The 7,355-nt window shown below is 35.1% G+C and overlaps 1 pseudogene; it reads right to left on the reverse strand.

Annotated features, from left to right (window-relative positions):
• Positions 1 to 5,782: 5,782 nt before the first annotated feature.
• On the reverse strand, positions 5,783 to 6,589 carry LOC100914190 (annotated as a pseudogene).
• Between the last annotated feature and the right edge of the window lie 766 nt (positions 6,590 to 7,355).

Consider the following 7,355-nt stretch of genomic DNA (forward strand, 5'->3'; position numbering starts at 1 on the left):
AGGGAATTCACAGATTAGCACCACAAAAACCAAAACAACACTGTGCTGCAAACTCCTTGACACAGTGGTTAAATTTAACAAGGTCATTGACAAAATAACAAATTCTGCAAGCTACCAAAAGGCAGGCCTTTGAATATATAGGAAATGAAATTTGGATAACACAAGGCTATTCTACACATACCAGAAACCACAAAAGGAAATTAATAATGTATTCTGAAAAGCAAGAGAGCTCAAGATTCAACCCAAAGCAACCCAACCTGGCAAATATGAGCTGACCATAAATGAAAAAGGATGACAAATGAGGATGTTTTCAGCCAAATTCAACTAAGAAAGTCAGCAGAAAAGTCTATGACATCAGGATGGGAGTCCCAGGGTAGGGCACGCTGGTACAATCCCTGACCCAGCTCCAGCCCTGCTGGGCCCTGGCCCGACCTCTGAAACAGCAGCAGTCCTGGTGGCTTCCAGATCTCTCAGCCCAGAGACACCAAAGAGAACCTAGAAGGTCAGCAGAAAAAGTCTGTGGAACCAGAGTGGGAACCCAATCTGCAATCTTGGAAGCCCAATCCTGGCCCCAGCTCCAGCCAGTGTCAGTGAGGCAAGATCTTTAAATCAGCAGCAGTGCTGGAGGCTGCTGGAGCTCTAACAGGGGTCACCAGGGAGGATTCGGAAGGTCAGCAAAGAGGGTCTGAGGCAATGGGGTGGGAGTCTGGTGTGCAGTCCTAAATGCAGCCCCTGTCAGGGGAGACCCAACCCAGGCTAGCACGCTAGATCTTACAGCTACTGTGGGGTGGGGACACACCTAACAACTCCAGGGCCAAAAAGAGTTCTTGTGGTCAGATTCTTAGAAGGATCTCTGAAAACAATTGCATAAAACCCCTGAAACTTGGGACAGTGTACCCTCCACCCTGGAAACAGAGCCCTACTCTAACAAAGAGTTTAAAGCAGAGCAATAGGTTAGGAAAAGTTATTGCCCATTGAAAGTTATTATGGTGACAAGATGGATCAAAATACACTCAGAAGATGGCAACAAAGATAAAGTTCGTACATCCAAAGCCTCCAAGAAAAGTAAGAATTGGGTTCAGGCCATGGAAGAGTTCAAAAGGGACTTTGAAAATCAAGTAAAAGAGATAGAAGAAAAAATAGAGAAAGAATTGAGAGAAATGCAAAAGGAAACACACAAAGCTAATTAGGAGGAAAATACCTTTAAAAGCTAAATTAGCCAATTGGGAAAGGAGGTACAAACACTCACTGAGGAAAAATAATTGGAAGAGAAATAACCTACAATTGGGAATAAATGTATTTTTAACAAAAGATAAAATAGATAACTTTGATTATATAAAATTGAAAATCTTTTTCATAAAAAAAAATTAAAAAAAAAAGAAAACACTAGAATGGAAAAAAGTCTTTATATCAAATTTCTCTCAAATGAGTTTGGTATCCAAGGGTTTGCTATTTATTATATTTAATGACTATCTGGGAAGGGGAAAGGAAAGAATACTGGGAAAAACTATAGTAATGTATAAGACAATAAATCTAAAAAAGATTTTTTAAAAGAATGTTTCTGAAAATGGATCATCTGAGAGAAAGAGAAAAATTTTAACGACCTGAGTGAGGTTTGGAGACCCAAAAGTTGATGAGGTCCCCAAAGACAGACTCAACTGTCATAATAAAGAGGCTGAGACATTAACCATCTACTTACTAACTCAAGACTGCTAATCAATTTGAATATTTAGAGAGACTTTACAGAGACCTGCAAAGCTCTAAAATATATCACATTTAAAAACAGTATCCACTTTGGCTAAGTTTTACTAATAGTAGCTATTTACGGAAGACAGTCTTAAAATAATAGGAATAAGAGTGGCCCAAAGAAATAGAGAAGTCAGAGTCAGAGAAGGGTATATGTCCTTATCAACTTTTTCCTTCTCTTTCATCATAGATGCAAACCATATGCTGAAAGCAGGCTGGAAACATGTTTCTTCAAAGTACATAGTGAGCTTAGTGGCTTCCTTTTGCGGTATTTATTTTTTTCTTTTAGAAAGGAGTGATATGATTGAAAAACAAAAACAGAAGAAAATAATAATAAAGGAAGAAAAATGAATTACCAGAATATTTTAAAATACACAAAAGAGAGTAGAAGAAAGGACAGCTTCAACAAGCAAAATAGCTTTGAAAGTTATTTGTTGAATTTATTAAACACTTATGTTTAACATTATATTTAAACATTTATAGAGATTAGAAATTTCATGCATTTTTTGCTTTTTTTTTCACTTTGTATTTGGAAATGCTAATTGTATATAGTCTCTTAAATTACAAATTTTAACAAATTAAATTTTTAAAAAATTATAATACAAAATACTTTCCTGGCTTCCTTCAAGTCTTTGCTAAAATCTCACCTTCAACGAGAAGCTTTGTCCAGTTCTCTTTAATTTTAATGCCTTTCCCTTGAGATTATTCCCCATTTGTCCTGTACATATCTTTCTTGTATGTAGTTATACACATGTTGTCTCATTTAATTAAGTTCCTTAAGAGCAGGGACTATCTTTTTTTGAATCTTGCTTTTTATGGAATAACTAACTCAAGCCTCTTTCTTATTCTAGTCCATTGTTCTGCTGTCAATTTGATTTTAAAGCATAAATGTCTGAAATGTGTCCTCCCCATTCAATATCTGACCCCCACCTATCTTTCTGGGTTTTTAAAAACCTTTCATCCTACCTCTAACCTTCATGTGACCAATGTCCTAGTTTTCTTACTATTTTGGGGATAAGATATATTTCCTGATGCTGAGCAATTTCACTGGTTGTCCCCCCATGCCTGGAACCTCTCACACCTCATCTATCTCCATTTTTCCTTCAAGAACTTTCAAAAATATCACCTTCTACAAGTATCTCTTTATGCCAGTATCTTATCTCTGTTGATTTTCTTCAATTTATCTAGTCAGCATCTTGTATATAACAAATATATAATTTGTATGCTTGTTTTCCCAATTGAACTATGAAGTCCCTTAAGAACCAGAACTCCTTTTACAACCTTATATTTCTGGTGCTTAACATAATGCCTGAGAAACCATATACCTCTCTACAAAAAAAGGAAAATATGTTTCAATATCTGTCCTCCATAACTGAAATTAGTCATTGTATTTAATTTATGCTCATCAACCTTTTATTGTTGTTTTCTTTAATATGACTTCATTAAGTGCACAATTATCTGCAAACAAAAAATCATATACCAATACTTCTTCCACTTTAGCTTTGACTTATAGAACCTTTTCAAGTTGAAGAATTTACCATCAGTATGGTAGCTATTTTGAAGCCATTTTTGTCTTCATTGAAGTTGTTTGATATTACACACACACACACACACACACACACACAAATATTCTCTTCCATTAAGGAGCTTATATTCTAATAAAAGAAAACAATACATAAAGGGAGTTGTAGAATGTTCTCTGTTCGGTTTTCTTGGGGTCTCTGAGAGCAGCTTTTGTTTCAGTTCAGTAATCACTGCAAAAGTAGCCAGGTGTTAAAGTCCAGATCCTTTATTATCTCCTTCCTGGGTTGGCAGCTTTCTAGAGAGCCTTTCAGATCGGCCTTGGTCTCAGTGGAGAAATGCAGGCAGAGAGCCTGCTACCAGGAGGAGCATGACTGAAAGTGGAAATGAATTTCTTTCTCCTTCCCTCTGAGAGTTTAAGCTCCTGCCTCCAGTTCTCTTGTCTTCTTTGCCTCTAAATCTGTCTGAGTTTGTCCTCACTTATATGCTCTCTTATCATAGGTGTGAATCTTGTAGAACTATATTAAAGTACTAAGTACATGTTCTGAACTAGAGAACTATTAAACACCATGCTAAACTAGATAATCATTGTCTTTATCAATTCCACTGACTTAACACCTTGTAAGAATCCTTGTTTCAAATTCAGAGTTCTAGCCCATAAATAAATAGGATTGAAAAATAAGGAGAGGCATGGCAAAGAAACTGAAGGAAGTGATAGTAATATGAATAAGATAATGTAAAATGTTCCTCTAGGGAGAGGGCAGAAAGATTGAGTGTAAGTTGCTAGTACAGGGAAGATGGGTTCTTAGATAGTCTATTCTTAAAAAGCAGACTTAATTGGTTTCCTTAATCATATTAGAATCCTAGTTTGCATTCATAACATGATGAGACATCAATGTAAAACAGTGTAGAGGAAACTTTACCGAAGAGTAAACAAAGGTTTAATGAGGTTGCAACTTGCTCACAGGTCATAGAGCAGGGAAACGTGTAACAACACTTGAACTAATTTTTTTTCAAACTTTCTTTCAAATTTTCCCCTTTTTTATTATGAACAAATATTAACATTTTAAAGTAAAAATTACATAAAACTCTGAACTTTCGCTAATCTACTGACATATTCTCAATGTATATTAAATTTGCCATGGCAAAGACAAAATCCCCCCCCTTTCAGAAGGGGTTTAATGTCCCTTCTGAACTTTCTTCTCTCTTCTATGAATTTCTAATTTTTTTCTAATGCCATTTCCATTACACTATACTGCTTGTAAAATTATTTCACTCCTCTAAGAGAGTAGTTCTTGTGGACTTGCTATTATAATCACATTAAATATTCTATTATTTTTTCTTTTATTCAATTATTTCAGTTCCCTGCTAATCATGTTTATTCTATGCATTTTAAGAAATGATACCAAAATAATAACAAATTAAGAAATGGTACCAGAAAGTAATAACAAAATATGTCACTATCATTTTATCATATTGTTTTTACCATCCTATTCCAAGTAGAGTTTGTTCCCCTTTTTGCTTTCAATATTACAAAGCAAGTCCATTTTTTAATCACAAACTTCACCTCATATTAGACTATATGTTTCTGATAATACTCTAAAAATCTATGCTACTTTACTCAATTACCTGCCCTTACCTCCTTCTTTAAACATATAGATAAATTGAAGTGACATATAATCTCCTTCATCAGAATAATCCTTGATACTTTAACCAGGTATAATTATTGACAGCCTCCCATTTCCTTACTCATGCATACATTTCTCCTTATCTAGAGCTGGTTGTTAAACATTTGTCAAAATACTACTGCTTCAAGTACACCTATAGTTAAGAGGCAAAGCAAAATGAAAAGATGTCAGAAAGGACTTTGAGAGTAATGTAACTGAAAATCCAGGGAAGAGAGAGTATTCAGAAGGTGGGGTAGTTGAGTGTCAAATGCAACAAAAAGATATAGAAGAATAAAGTGTGAGTAAACACTACCAGATTTAGCTATTAAGAAATCATCAGTTGCTTTAGAAAGAGCATTTTCAATTGAGTGATAAGGACAGAAGCCAGATGGCAAAGAGATCAAGAATGAATCAAAAAGAAAGTAGAGGCAGCAAGAGTAAATAGATTTTTCATGGAATTTGAATGAGAAAGGGAGTAGAAATGTGGGATAATGGCTTGAGGGGATAATGGGATCTACTGATGGTGTTATTGTTTTATAGCAGAATATCCAACATATATCAGAATTGCCAAATATTCAGCTGCATAAAATAGTATATGTAGTACTTTAATACAAAGGAAAGTTATGATTTTTAATAAATACTTAAAAACAAATTTGTAATCTTACAAAATAACATTTGAATTAGATGTATAAGTTTTTTCTGCCTCCTTGGACACAGTAACTATTTTCCCAAAACGAACAGAATCTACATACTGAATCATTAATTCTACTGCATGAATAATATACTATAATAAATGAAGCCTTAAATAAAGCCTAAGAGCTTTTCCTGGCTTCTCTATAAAGAAAGATCTAGGCTGGAAAACAAACAATATGGATTTTTTGAAGATCAATGGTCCAAAATATAATTACAAAGTATTCTATGTAGTTTATTTTCATTGTTTCCATTTTTAGCTTATTTTTTTTGAATTCATCATACATTACAAGCACAAAACTCTTTCCATACTTCTAAGAATATTGGACTAGGTACTCTCAAAGAAAGTTTTGCCACTCTCATCTTTAGCCATCTTCCTCCAGCAGTGAACTGTCACATGTATATAATATCAATCAATTCCTTATACCCAGATGATATCAGCATTCACTGTTTTGCTGTATCAAAGGATTAGGAAACACTTGCTATAAGAATCATTGATTGTGTAATCATCCAGCTTGTCAGTGTATATATATTGCTCTCAGGATGTGGGAGCATACCTTTTGCTGCAGCATATATTCCAAAGCTCTACAAATAATAATATCCTGCATTGAGACATTAAAACCTTGATGTACACCATCAATTCCATGAGATTTGGTGATTTTCACTAGACAGTCTCCCAAACATTTGAATTGTCTCTCAGTGCCAGATTTCTCAACCTTAGTAGTCATTCTAGTTCCGTCAAAATCCAAAGAGTAGACAAAACTGAGAGAAGAGGTCCCAGCTGTACCACCAGAGTCAAAGGCATTAGCAAAATACATTCCAGACTGTGTGCTTCTCCACTCCTTCCCAAACACCTGTTTTCACTTATCCTTTAAGGCAAAGTTAAAGGCCTGGGTGAGGAAATATGTAATGACATTTGCCAAGTTTACCACACACAAGGAAATCACCCTTTGCTCCTCTGGAATTCAGACTATCAGCAACTATTTGATTACTTTCATGCTATACCTCTATCTTGGAGATAGCTGTTATGGTGCCACTGGTCACCAAGTCTTTGGCAAAGAAAACAACTTTGATGATGAACCTATGTTTCATCATAGTTATAGAAGGGGGGGCAGATGGAAGAGTTGGAATCAGAGAGTCAATGTGAGAGAACCCAAAGTCAGGTAATGAGTTGCTGTCTGTACAGCTTCTTGCTACACCTTGGACCAAAAGTTGTATAATGTGGAGTTAATATGAAATATCATTCCACTGTCCCTACTATTTTAAAAATATTGTTTCTTTCCATTGCCATATGATAGTCATGAGCTGCATTCCACCTAACCTCAACTCTACCTGTAAAGTCATACTGACCTCCTTCCGTTAAATTCTCTAGATCACTTTGTTTATTAACACGTGTAGCAAGGACTTTCCTCCATATATGGCAGAACAATGGCAATGTATGCTTTGAAGGGAAGCAGAATAGCTATCTTTTGAATCTCTTCTCTCAAGCCTTCTCCAAGGGAGACTTTAATTCTACCCAATAGTTGAAATAGGAGATTGGGGGCCAGAAGACTGGACAATTTTTTCTCTTCAGAGAGAGTATGTACTGGGCTAAAATTATACTTTTATGTTCTCCTAGATATTATTTGTCTAAGGAATGTACTTTTTAAAAAAAATTTTAATAGCTTTTTATTTACAAGTTATATGCATGGGTAATTTTACAGCACTGACAATTGCCAAATGTTTTGTTCC

Source organism: Sarcophilus harrisii, chromosome 3 (assembly GCF_902635505.1).
Source record: "Sarcophilus harrisii chromosome 3, mSarHar1.11, whole genome shotgun sequence".
Classification (NCBI taxonomy): domain Eukaryota; kingdom Metazoa; phylum Chordata; class Mammalia; order Dasyuromorphia; family Dasyuridae; genus Sarcophilus; species Sarcophilus harrisii.